The sequence below is a fragment of the Corylus avellana genome, chromosome 4 (assembly GCF_965113065.1).
Source record: "Corylus avellana chromosome 4, dhCorAvel1.hap1.2, whole genome shotgun sequence".
NCBI lineage: Eukaryota > Viridiplantae > Streptophyta > Magnoliopsida > Fagales > Betulaceae > Corylus > Corylus avellana.
Window position 1 is genome coordinate 36,398,989 of NC_142493.1, and position 13,606 is coordinate 36,412,594.

Below are 13,606 nucleotides of genomic sequence, written 5' to 3' on the forward strand. Positions count from 1 at the left end.
TCTTGACTCGTCTGAGAAGGTAAACCCCACAAGAGCCATCTCACAATTACTTATCCAAATTGCAAGCAATATGAGCGTATAATTATATTGGATCTCAATCACACCTCTGAAGGCCTTATATTTTCACATTCTCTTCCTTTACAACTCGTTTTTATTGTTTCTCTCTTCCTCGTAGCTCTTCAAATAATATTAATATATATATATATAATATATATATTGGCTGATTTTTTATACTAACCAAACACTGAAAAATGGTTTTCAACCCATTTGTAAGATTGCAAATAAATGATGAAAAATCGCCATTTTTTCAAAATATATTTTCAACTACAAACATTTTTCGATATATATATATATATATATATATATATATATATATATATATATATTAGGCCCAAACAATTGGGCCTTCAAAATTACAAGACTCCAGCGTTGCTAACGCGAACGATTTGATGTTGGGCTCTTGTGCCAGTCCATTCTGATCTACCAATGGGCTACTACAAATGTGCATCAGCATTGTAAAGAGTTGTGATAAACAAACCCAAATGTCTTGAGTCTTGAGTGAAAACCGGTTGACAATCCACATGGGTAGACAATCCAAGGCATTTATACAAAAGCAGCACGTCTTAACTTATTGGGAAGCCTGAGCGGGAGAGAGAACGAAAGAGAAAGAATGAAAGAAACAAATCTTGTGATCGGAGCTCCTTCCACTGGGAGCGGCGCAGAGTGAGGCTGAAGGAGAGGGGAGGTTTGACTCGTGAGAGAATTGAAGGAGTCTGGGAGACGTGAGAGGGGAGGCGTGAGAATCTTAGAGAATTGAGGGAGATGGAGGTGTGAGAGAACTGAGGGAGAGAAATATTTTGGGTTATTAGGTTTAGGTTAAAGCGGGGCGAGGTGGGTACTCGCAGCCCAAAATTTTCTCTATCCGAAATTCGTCCGCCCGCACAGGTTGAAAGAAATCCAACCCATTTCCACAAAAAACAACTAAATCTGGGTGGATCGGAGCGGATTGGGAGGGTTTTTGCGCATCCCTAACTTTAACTAACTTCTCCCAACTCTCAATGAACATGGTTTTTTTTTTTTTTTTTTTTTTTTTTTTAAATGATGGGAATGGGCAACCAGTGTAGATTTTTCCCATTGGGTGTGACCATTAGGGTTCCAATCTGCTGTGGAATGTCCGGTTTGAGCCATAGCTACTGCCTGAGAAGGTAAATCCGCAATTACAAATCCACCAAAGTGTAAATTGATTCAGAAGTAATCAATTTCTGGAGTTGAGTTACTTGATCAGTCAAAGAATCTGCTCTCTCGTAGAGCTCTCCTGAACTCTGTTCATCCTCTTCCTGCCTTTGCCTCTTGTTACTTGTTTCTGCTCCGTCTCTGCTATTCTTGCTGCTCTTTCATCTGGTCTTTTCTCCATGGATTCCGTTAACTTGGAAATAAATGCTCTCATCTCTCACACAAATGCTCTTCACTATTCTGAACCTTCTGCTCCCATCTTGGGTGATCATCCCATCAACCAGTCTCTCCCCCCCTCTCTCACCTTAGTTGGGAAGATTATTTCCCTTAAAACTGTGTCCAAGACTGCTATAAAAAAGAACATTCTGCAAGCTTGGCAGTTTGTGAAGTCTCTCATCACTGAGGATACAGAGGATAACAAAATGGTTTTTACCTTTGAAGACCTAGAGGATCTTTCTAGGGTTCTCAATAACTCTCCTTGGAACATCAATGGATCTCCTTTATTTTTGAAGCGGTGGGAAAATGATGAAACTTTTGATGATATTGGTTTTTCGAAGGCAGCGATCTGGGTACATGTGCATGGACTTCCTCTTGATAAAATGACGGTGGCCAATGCTAAGATTATTGCAGATAGTCTTGGAGGTCTGGTTGAAGTTGATAACATGGATAATATGAAGCCTTGTAGGAAAAGCTTCTTGAGAATCCGGGTTTTATTTTACAACGTCCTCCTAAGCCACCAGCTCAAGTTTTTTATCAGTATGAACGATTATCTGAGTTTTGCTATGCGTGTGGTAGGCTTAGGCATCTTTCTTTTGCTTGTCCAGCTATTCCTCGTTCTCCTGATTCTGGAATTTTTGGTCCCAAACTAAAAGCAAAATCTCCTTATGCTAATCGAGTGGAGCTGCTGCTACCTCCTAAAAGCCTCCATATCTCTCCGGCTCTGTCTCAAGCTTCTCCGGCAGCGTCTGGGATTCTTTCTCAAGCTCACGTTCCCGACTCTGGTGAGTCAATACAGGTTCTTAGTATTGGTGACTCAAGCCAACTCAGTCCAACTCGTTCAAGTGTCCCCTCCCCTGCAAAGCTGGCAAATCCCATCACCACCAACCCCTTACCTTCCCTCACTTCCGCATCAATGGAAAAGTCCCCTCTTGTCAACTTTCAGTTGAACCCTACCTTCCCCTCATTAATGCTTACCCATGTTGCAAACAACCTACAGCTCAAACTTTCTAATAGCTTGTGGTCCAATCCCAATAAGTCTTCTGGTCCCACCCCCCCTGCTCTAACTAGTTCGTTAGTGACCAACTTTCCAATTGTTACTAGTGTTTCAACTCCTTTGTTGACTTCTCTTTCCATTTCAAATTCTCTTGTAACTATCCCCTCTACTACTAAGGCAGACCCTCCTTTTGAAAAATACCCTTCCCTTACTCTTCTGAAACCTCCAAAATATCCTCTCGCTATCTCCTCTAAAAAACGTTTTCACCCTTACCACAAATCGGCCTCACTTTCTTCTTTCACTCCTAGCTCTCATCCCCACCCTACCAAAAAATCCAAGACTGATTCTAGCTCGTCCTATGGTGCTGGTGATGGAAGGGAATTGGGTGATAAGGAAGTGGATGTTTCTTCCTCAGGTGCTTTGTTTTTGGATGGGGTGGCTGGTTTCATCCAGCCCCCACCACCTCAATGAGAATCTTGGCTTGGAATTGCCGGGGGTTGGCTTGTGCCCCGACAATTCGTTCCTTACGAGCCCTGATTAGGCAGCACAGGCCTGATGTTCTCTTCTGGTCTGAAACTAAGGTTCTATCTTCACGTTTCTAGAACTCTCTTTCTTGCTTGGGTTTCTCTGCTTGGCTTCAAGTTCCTCCTGTTGGATTAAGTGGATGTCTTTTTGTGACTAGGAAATATGGCTTTTCTTTGGATCTTGTTAGTCTTGATCAGCACCACATCTCCTGCATGGTGGTTTCTGATCCTCCTCATCGATCTTGGTTAATTTCCTGTGTGTATGCTCCTCACACTGTACAGAATCGTTTTGCTCTCTGGTCCAACCTTTTTGCGTTGGGAAGCTCTTTTGGTGGAGCTTGGCTTTTGTTGGGAGATTTTAATGCGATTTTGTCTTCTGCTGATAAGTGTGGGGGTCGAAATTTTGGGTCTACTTCGCATATGGATTTTGTTGATTTTGTGCATTCTAATGCTCTTGTTGATTTGGGCTTTATTGGTAATAATTTTACTTGGAGTAACTGTCGCTCTGGTAGTGCTAAAATCAGAGAAAGATTGGATCGTGGCTTGGCTATAGTCACTCAGTGGTAGCGGAAGCTTGGTTGGTTGAGGTGGAAGGCTCTCCAGCTTTCTCGTTGAGCAGGAAGTGGAAGAAAACAAAAACAGCTTTAAAGTCTTGGAACACTCTCCATTTTGGTCATATTCAGACTCGGATTAAATCTCTTATGGCCCAAATTGGAGTTATTCAAGCCTCTCCTCACTCCTCTAGCAGTGCTGCCAGAGAAGTGGTTCTTCAGAAGGCTTTTCAAGAGCAACTCCTGCGTGAGGAAATTTTGTGGAAACAAAAATCAAGGGAGTTATGGCTTTCTTGTACAGACCTTAATACTAAATTTTTCCATGCCTCTACTGCTTGCCGTCGTAGGTACAACTCCATCTCTTGTCTTATTGATAATGGGGTCAGTGTTATGAGTAGGGAGAATATTGGTTCTTTGCTGGTGGATCATTTTCATTCTCGTTTTACTTCTTCTCACCCTTCTGTTGATGATGATCTTGCTGGTTTGGTGGATAAAGTGATAACTGATGATGATAATATGCTTTTATGTGTAATTCCTACTGAAGAGGAGATTTTTTCGGCTATCACTGATCTTGGTCTTAATAAAGCTCCTGGTCCTGATGGTATGACAGGGTTTTTTTACAAAACTTACTGGTCTATTGTGAAGCTTAGTGTTATTGCCTCAGTGCAATCTTTTTTTAGAGGAGGTTTTTTGCTAAAAGAGTTCAACCATACTAATATTGCTCTCATCCCCAAGGTGGATAATCCTTCAAATGTGAATCAATTTAGGCCTATCAGTCTTACCAATTTCAACTATAAGATTATTTCAAAAATCTTGGCTAATAGGCTTAAACCTCTTCTTCATAAAATTGTCTCTCCCATGCAGTCTGCATTTTTGAAAGGGAGATCTATCCATGATAATTCTATATTGGCGCATGAAGTTTTCTATTCTATGAGACAGAAAAGATGAAATGGAGGTCTTAAGGCTTTGAAATTGGATATGGAAAAGGCCTTTGACTCTATGGAATGGAGCTTTATTTTGAAAATTATGGAGCTTCTTGGCTTCCAGCCCACTTGGATTAATTGGATTAGCCAATGTATTACCACCTCCTCCTTCTCCATTCTTCTTGATGGTGCTCCTTTTGGCAAATTTTTTCCTTCAAGAGGTTTGAGGCAAGGGGACCCTCTATCTCCCTTTCTCTTTATTCTTGGCTCTGAAATCCTTTCGAGGCTTTTATTAAGGGAAGAAAATTTGGGTGCTCTCCATGGTATTAAAATTGCTAGATTGAGCCCTCCAATTTCTCATCTATTTTTTGCAGATGATGTTATGATTTTCTCCAAGGCTAATTTGGCAGAAGCTAATGTTATTCTCAAGTGCATTTCTTTGTACTCGCTTTAGTCTGGACAATGTATTAATCAAGCCAAGTCTGCTATTTTCTTTAGTAAGAATTGTAAGCCTGCTGTTAAGGCTTCGGTTAATGGTGTTCTAAAGCTGGCTCCTATTCCCGCTCGTGCCAAGTATTTGGGGATTCCTTTATTTATTTCTCGGAATAAGAAGGACTCTTTTTCTGAGCTCAAAGATAGGATTTTTGCCAAGGTGACGGGTTGGAAAGCTAGGCTTCTTTCTCAGGCTGCAAGAACCACTCTTGTGAAATCAGTGCTAAATGCCATCCCTACATACTTTATGTCTCTCTTTCTTATTCCCAAGTCTCTTTGCTCTGAGATTGATTCGGTTTTGAGAAAATTCTGGTGGGGTTTCCCTCAAGAAAAAAGGCATAATCTCTCTTTTCTTTCTTGGGATAGGATCTGCCAGCCTAAGAGCTTGGGTGGGCTAGGTATTAGCTCAATGGAATTTCTTAACAGCTCCTTGTTGGCTCGGCTTGGTTGGAAGTTGACCTCAAATGAACCTTTTCTTTGGGTTGATGCCCTTAAGGGGAAGTATTTGCAGCAGGGTTTTTCTTTTTTGGAGGCCCCTTATAATCCTGTCTCTTCTTGGCTTTGGAAAGGGTGGATGAAAAATAGGAAGGTGGTGGAGAAGGGCGCTTGTTGGTCTATTTCTTCTGGTGTGAATATTCCTATTTGGAGTTCTCGTTGGATTCCTTCCCAACCAAATTTTAAGCCCAGGCCGAATGCTCTTCTTACGGAGCTTCCAAATTTTTTTGTGGCTGATCTTATGCTCCCGGGTGAGCGTTCTTGGAATGTGGATCTTTTAAGAGATCTTTTCTCTCCTTCTACGGTTTCAAGCATCCTCAGCATTCATATTTCTCAGGTTAGTTCAGCAGATAAATGGACTTGGGCACCATCTCCTTCTGGCCTTTTCTCTGTGAAATCTGCTCGTGAAGTTTCTTTGACTCCATCTAGCAGAATTTCTCCTCTCTCTCCGGCAATTTGGCAGGCTCTTTGGGGCCTCAAGCTTCAAGCTCGTTTGAAGCATCTTCTTTGGAAGATTGCTTGGGATTTGCTTCCTTCAAGGGCTAATATTGGTAGGTTTGTTGTCTCTGATGATGTTAATGCGTGGGTGTGCCCCTTTTGTAAAGGTCCTCTTGAGACCTTGACCCATATTTTCTTGGAGTGTAATCTGGCTTGTTCTCTTTGGAGTAGCTCTTCATGGCCAAATGTGATTTCTGCTTTTTCGTCCAAACCTATTCACGAGTGGATTATTGATGTGGTGTACCCAGCTGAAAAGCTGGCTATTCCTTGTGCTGAGGTTCGCCATTTTCAGCTTTTTGCTGCCCTCTCTTTGGATCTAATTTGGTTTTCCAGAATTAAATTGGTTCATGAGGCTCTCCTCCCTGATCCGGCTAAGGTTACTCAGCATCTTCACTCTAATTTGGGCTTTCATCTTTCGGCTTGGAAGAAGGCTTCTCTTCCTTCCTTGTGGATTCCTCCTTTTGTGGGTTGTTTAAAGGGGAATTTTGATGTTGCCATTAAAGGCAATTTTGCTGTTGCTGCAGCAGTTATTAGTGACTCTTCTGGGGAGATTTTAGCTGCTGCTACTCTGAAGCTCCATTCCTCAGATGTCCTTTTGGGAGAAGCCTTGGCTGCTCTTCTTGCTACTCGGTTGGCTCGGTCTTTTGGTTTGGATGCTTTTGCTCTTGAAGGTGATGCTCTCCTGGTGATCTTAGCAGTGAATCAGCCAGCTCTTTTTTCTTCTTGGAATTTTATTTATGTTATTTCTGATATTTGTATTGAACTTAACCTCTTTCGTAGTTGGTATGCTGCGAAAGTGTCTAGATGTGTCAATTTTCGTGCACATGCGTTAGCCAAATGGGCCGCTACCCACTTTATTTTTGGTAGCATTCCCTTAGGTTCCTCCATTCTCTCTTCCATCCGGATCCAGAGTGGGAAGGACCCTCCCTTTTTGTCCTTTTTCCCTTTTCAATTAGAAAAAAAAAGAAAAAAGAAAAAAAAAAGAATAAAGCATCTTCTTAATAACATCTGGTTCACGTAATTACTATCTCAAGCGGGTTCGAACATGCGACCACTAGAAAGAAGGACAAAGATTGCACACTCAGCTGCTTTACCAACTCGACTAATACCTCGGTGGTCTCAATAAACATGGTTTGTGAGTGATTGAGTAACGCCCTAATCTGATATTGTGAAAAGACGTGTAGCTCACCTCCGGTTTAATATCTTGTTTAGTAGAATAGATTCAAATTGTCTCATGATTTTCTACAGGAATGGAGAAAAATCATTTACCAGGAATTGGTACGAAATTTGAGGGATTTTTTTTTTTTTTTTTTTTTTAAAAAAAAGATATTGTTTTGTCTTAATTTTTCAGTTCTATTTAATTATAAAAAAATAAAAATAAAAAAATTATTTGTTTTGGGTGCTTTCTTTTTGTGGGTCCAATTTTCAATCCGTAATTGTGGTGGAAGAAAATCCATAAACCACGCTAGCAGTAACAATTTAACTTGGGCTTTTAATGTCTTAGAGTAATGGTCCACACAAAGTTTCCCCGAACATTAAAGAAAAAGCCCAGAAACTATTTTTTCATAATTCCCAACATAGACCCACCTTTTCCCTTGATGCCGATAAAAAACACTACTCCCTAAATATTTATGAAGACAATATTTTTATTTTATTTTAAAATAAAGGGGAAAGTCTATATACCCTTTAAACTATCACTCAATTCATAATATTTTTTTTCAAATTTTTAATTGTGATAATATCCTTCTCAAACTACAAAAAAATTATCAATATTTTTCTAATAACCAAACTAACCTTAATAAAATAAAAACATAAAATTCTAAAACTTCCAAACTACGGCAGACTCTGATAATTTAGTATTTTAGTTGGACCGCACCAAGCCTTGCCCGTCTATTACTAACCCATTGCATCTTCTTCATCATCATCCTCAACCACATAAAGTAAAGAATAACAAATAAAATATATATATATATATATATATATACAGACAATTATTACCCGCAGCCGCAGGCGTTCTCACCCCGACTTAAATGTAAGAGTTGAGGTGGGCGTGGTAAAATGGGCAGAACGCGTTTTTTGAGAGTGACTACTAACAGGAAGGGCGCATGTCCCATGTAAGTTTGGTTAGTTTTAGCGCATCTCCAATGGCAATAGTGATGTGCCACATTAACAACCAACAGCCTCACAACACAACTGGACAGCCAATAACATATTAACATGCTTGGACGAACCAAAAAAATAAATAAAAATCCGATAACAAAAATCTGAAAAGACATGTGAAGATTTTGGGACACGTAAGATGATTTGAACATAATCTGAACCCAAAATTGCGCGTTGAAAGCTGTGAAAACATTAATGCCACATGTTTTAGTTGAAACCTGTGTCCTTATCTCTTGCTGCCAGAACAAAACAGAAGAAGCAAATAAAAGTAAAAAAGTGGAAGGAGGACTTTGTTAATAATGTTGGCACTAATAATGGGGCTTTTACAATTGCAGAAAGATAAAAAGTTAAACATGTTTGATGGCTGGCAGTCTTGTACATGTTCTTGTGATGTATAATATCTTTAAAAATAAGGATTTTTAAATTTAGGAAAAGGTGGGTAATGTTGTAAGATATGACAAAAACCTTACTCCGTATTATTTCAATTACTGTTGTGATTTATGATTACTATTATTTATTTATTATGGTGAAAGAGGGTCCATTAGGTAGCCCAAATCAATAATTGAAAAAGAAAGAAAAGGGGAAAGAGAAATAGCGCATGCATATATTTTAGAATGCAAGAGAGGAGAAATGAATGAATGGTTGGTGCAGCAGCTTGGATAGAGCTGGATGGAATACAAGACACGAGGCCAGTTCAGAAGGTGTTAGCAATGCAATCCTTAATACCGGATTCCATCCCATCAGTTGATTCATATCCAGAATCCAGATTGGACGATATATATGATTTGATGTTAAAAAAGAAGAAGAAGAAGATATTATATGATTTCCAGGGGGGGAGATGGTTTTTATAAAATGGAGGGCATGTGCTCAGGTTGACACTATTTGCTGCAGTTGGCAGACCAGCCACATGTTTTAATGTCATGTGGGACCCTTCTCCAACCTTTTCCTCACTCCTACCTCCCTCTTACCTACCCTCAAACAGACAGAACAGGGCACGTCTATCCATGCACAGCATCCTCCCTCTCCTTTTCATTTGTCACCAGTCGCATGAGTCGCATCTCTTGCTCTGCACTTTTTGGGCTGGAGTACATAAGAGCATTCAGTGTCATTAAATTTTACTCAAATTTTTTTATTTTAACACTCACTTTTTTTTTTTTTTTTTTCTTTAAGAGACACTCACACAGTAGCCTTTACTACTTTAACAATTTACATTCACTATTTCATATTAATATTATTTTTTAAAAATTTATTTATTCTTTCTCTAATTTTTATATTTATTTACTTCATTACCCTTTTTTTTTTAAAAAAAAAAAAGTAGTGAAATTAAAAAAAAACATTTAAGTCATTTTAATTAAATTGTCTCAATAAAATAATTAAAAAATAATTTTGATGAGTCTACAAGGAGTGCTCTACGGGATCTTGAGTGTGTTTGGTTTGGGCTTCTACCTGTGACTACATTAACAAAGTATTCCTCACTACATTTTCCCCTTGTTTCTTAATCAATTTGTGACGGATGATTACATTAATTTTTATCTTTTTATTTTTTTAAGAAACAAAAATATCTTTTTAATATAATTAATTGAATATTATTTGGTTCAAATGAATTTGAAAGAACCTTAATTCAAACTATTGATGAGAGATGGATACTTCTTATTTTGAGATTAAAGGCTTACATTCATGAAATAAGCTCCAAGTCTCCGACTATAATGGCATTAGCTTTTCTTAATTTTTTCTTGAAGGTATGAAACCAAAATATATTTTATTTTTCATTTAGATCAACTCTACAGTAACTTTTCTTTATTCTTTTTTCTATACTAAATTAAATTACAAGAGAAAGAGAGCAGAAAGAAAAGCAATTAAAATATTGTTCAAATAAAGTATAGTGTAAAGAGAGAAATGATAAAACATTTTTATATAACAATAATGTTAAAGTTCTCATAGGGAACACCAACCAAAAGAGTCTCTTTCGTGTAAAATTTTAGGATCGAGGTCCCTCACATTTTTTCAAATATGTTTTTTATATTTTATTTGACAATCGAAATAAATGTGAAGGCTTGTGTGTTACTGAGGTAATTAATTTTAGATTTGAATTCCCTCATATTTTATAAAAATGAGATTCTCATATTCTAAAATTTGACCCATTCATTTCATTTAAGAGTTTAAACAAATGCAGAAGTTTATGTTACCGAGGTAAGTGAATTTGACATATTAAAAACTAAAATTAATTACCTCAGTAACACACAAATTTCTGCATTTATTTAAACCATTAGATGAAATAGATGGCTCAAATTTTAAAATATGAGAATCTCATATTTTAGAAAATATGTTAATCCAATTAATTTTAGTGTTCAACATGTCATATCCACTCATCTCGCTAATACAAATTTTTGCATTTGTTTAAACCGTTAAATGAAATGGATGACTTCAATTTTAAAATATGTGAATCTCATATTTTAGAAAAGCTTGAGAGATCCCAATCCAAATTTTTAAGAGATTTTCCTACACTTAAAGGAAGATAATGAGATTTAAGGAAGTTGTGCTAGTACTTTTAAAGCCTATTTTGAATTGCGTTAGACAGATTAAAAAGAAAAAAACTTTTAATTGATAAAAAAATTGTGCCAAACAAAAAGCTAACTTATTTTGGTAAAAAATTTCAAAAGTACTTCTTTTATTTTTATTTCTTCACTTTAAAAAATGTCTAAACACACTTTTGGAAGAATTTTTTTTTTTTTTTTAAAAAAAAAAAAAACTTGGAATAAAGTTTTTCCTAAAATAATATTTTTAAATTTGAAAGCTCTAGTTTACTATACAATTATAAAAATGCTCTTATCCAACGTCCAAAAATCATTGTTCAAGTGGATAAGCTCATTTTTTTTTTGAATAAGATCATTTCCAGTTCATTTTGGATTGGAGAATATTTAGTTAATGATTAGAATCTCTTAAATAAAAATATTTTGAAGCCATAAATAGAACATTTGTCCTATTAATAAAAAAATAATATATATATATATATAAAGGGTGGTCCCCAAGGGCCTGATCTAAAAAAAAAAAAAAAAAATTGTTTGGCCCTTGGGGGTGGCAACAATTTTTTTTAAAAACATTTTATAAGTTTTTTTTTTGAAGTTTGGCTTTAGGGGGTGGTCCGGCTACCCATGGCTGGCCATTGGGGTGGCTCTCAAGCCAGAGCCACCCCCAGCTAAAATGGGGTGGTCCGGCCACCCACTATGGGCAAGATGATTTTTTTTTTTTTAAAAAAAAAAAATTATTTTTTATTGTTTTTAATCTGAAATATTATTTTTTTATAATTTTTTTTTTGTAGTGAGACAGGTGTCGTATTTGTGACTATAATTTTTAAGAAGAAATTTCAATTATGAACTAAATATTCTCTAATCCATTATGGACTAGAAAGGATCCTATTTTTTTTTTTTTTTTTTGAGATATAGTATAGTGCAATAAAAAGATTATTTTTGATCTATAGAAGTCCTAGGTGGCAAGAAGTTACATGCCCATTGGTGGGTGGGGCCACAACAACTACATATAGAACTTATGACATCTTGTTACCTAAACTTTTATGGGTAAAAAACTATCTTTTTATTGCATTATAGCAATTTTTTTTTTTTAAAAAAAAAAAACTGAAAAAGCTTATTTTTGGGTCCATTGAAAACAAGAGGGTCCCTCTTGCCTCACAACTCACCTATCAATGTTGCATTACCATAACAATAATTAAAGCAAGTTATGAGCACCGCCCCTATAATGAAACCAATAAATAGCTTTATCTCAAAACACCAAAAGAATTTATTAATTACCTATAAAGCACATGGTAATGGTGGTACCGTGAGTTTTCACCGCAGGATGGTGAGGCTGCCGCATGCCACTGCGCATCAGGTAAAGGTGTACAAGAGAACTCTTAGTTCATGGCACAAAATAATTTTTTGCTTTTCTATTAAAATATATTTCATAATATTTTTTTTACATTTTTTTTATACCATTAAAATAGTATTTCTTTATAAAATATAAGTTTTTTTATCTATCTTCATTTTTTTCACAAAATTCTAACACAATTTCTACTTAAAAATAAAATAATGAATGATGAGAGAGAAAAGATAAATATTTTATATGAAAATAATGTACAGAGAACCACTTTTGATTCCCTATACATTGGGAAACACTTTAGCAACCCATGAGAGTTTGTTAAATGTAAGGAATTTGATGGGAGTAAGTTTTTGTATTTTTGTATTTTTTTTTTGTGGTTTTTTGTTTTATTTTTTTTTAAAATTTTTTTCCCTAAACATAAGAAAGGAAATGACATATAGGATATCTGCTGTTAGTACTCTAAGGGCTAATTGCTAAATAACAGTTTAAAATTGCTAACCGAATAACTGAAAATAACGGTAATTGGATAACCACCAAAAAATGAGCCATCTCGGGTCATTTTTTTTTTTCAAAAAAAAGGTCATTATTCTGAAAAAAAAAAACATTTTTCTAAAATACCAAATAAAAAAAGAACTAGGATGTTATTACTTACTAATTTTATTTTTTGTTACAAAAAATATATATATGTATTTTTTTAAAAATGACCACATAAGAGAAAAGTTGGGCCAAAATTGTGTCTCTATCATTTCTCTCTCTTTATATATAGTTTTAGCATTTTTTGTTTTTATTTTATTAAGTGTAGTTTTGTCATTGGGAGGAACATTGACAGTTTTAGGTAGTTTGGGAGGGAAACATTGTCACAATTGAAAGTTAAAAAAAAATAAATTATCAATTGGATAGTAATTTTAGGGGGTTCGTGGACTTTCCCCAATAAAATATTTAAAAAGAATTTAGTGATTTGAAGGAGCAAGAGTTTTAAAAAAGTTGTTCAATCACCCTTTCAACTTGATCTTCTTTTCCCACTTTTCTTGCTTGTTGCTGAACTTCCTAACAACTAAATGGAGCATCAAAATCTTGCAGCTAAATTAGAAAAAAGTAGGAACCAAATTTAACGGATACAATTTTTTAGAAAATTTTATTTAACCCACTCTAATATATGCTAAATGTTTTATAACATGTTTGAGTTTATAAAAAACCAATATTTTTGAGTTCTTAGGTAATAAATAACAACTAAAAATGTTAAAAAAAATATATGTGCATTATTCGAAGGGATTGATTAGAGTGAATTTGAAGAAAAGGAGCAAAAAAACCAACTAAATCCATACTCATAAATTAACGTAACAGATGGAGAAAGCTTGGAAATTAACGGAAAGAAAAATAGCAATCACCGTGACTGATGCACCCAATTGTATCTGTATGACTGTATGTAGTCAAATACTAACATAAGAACCAATAGATAAGCAATCAATTACAAGAGTGACAGGGAAAAGAATTTGTAAGCAAATTGTGGTGGCACGGTGAAAACTGAAAACTCATCCATTGGCCGAACACCAATGAGTGGATGGGTGAAGGCAAAATAAGCAAAACGGCCCAGGTTCGTTGCTAAGAAATGCGGGGAGGCAATAGCCAATAGCCAATCGCCAA

The 13,606-nt window shown here is 36.0% G+C and overlaps 1 pseudogene; it reads left to right on the plus strand.

Moving 5' to 3' along the window:
* Positions 1-1,412: 1,412 nt before the first annotated feature.
* LOC148586653 (uncharacterized) lies at positions 1,413-7,220 on the plus strand (annotated as a pseudogene).
* The last annotated feature ends 6,386 nt before the right edge of the window (positions 7,221-13,606 follow it).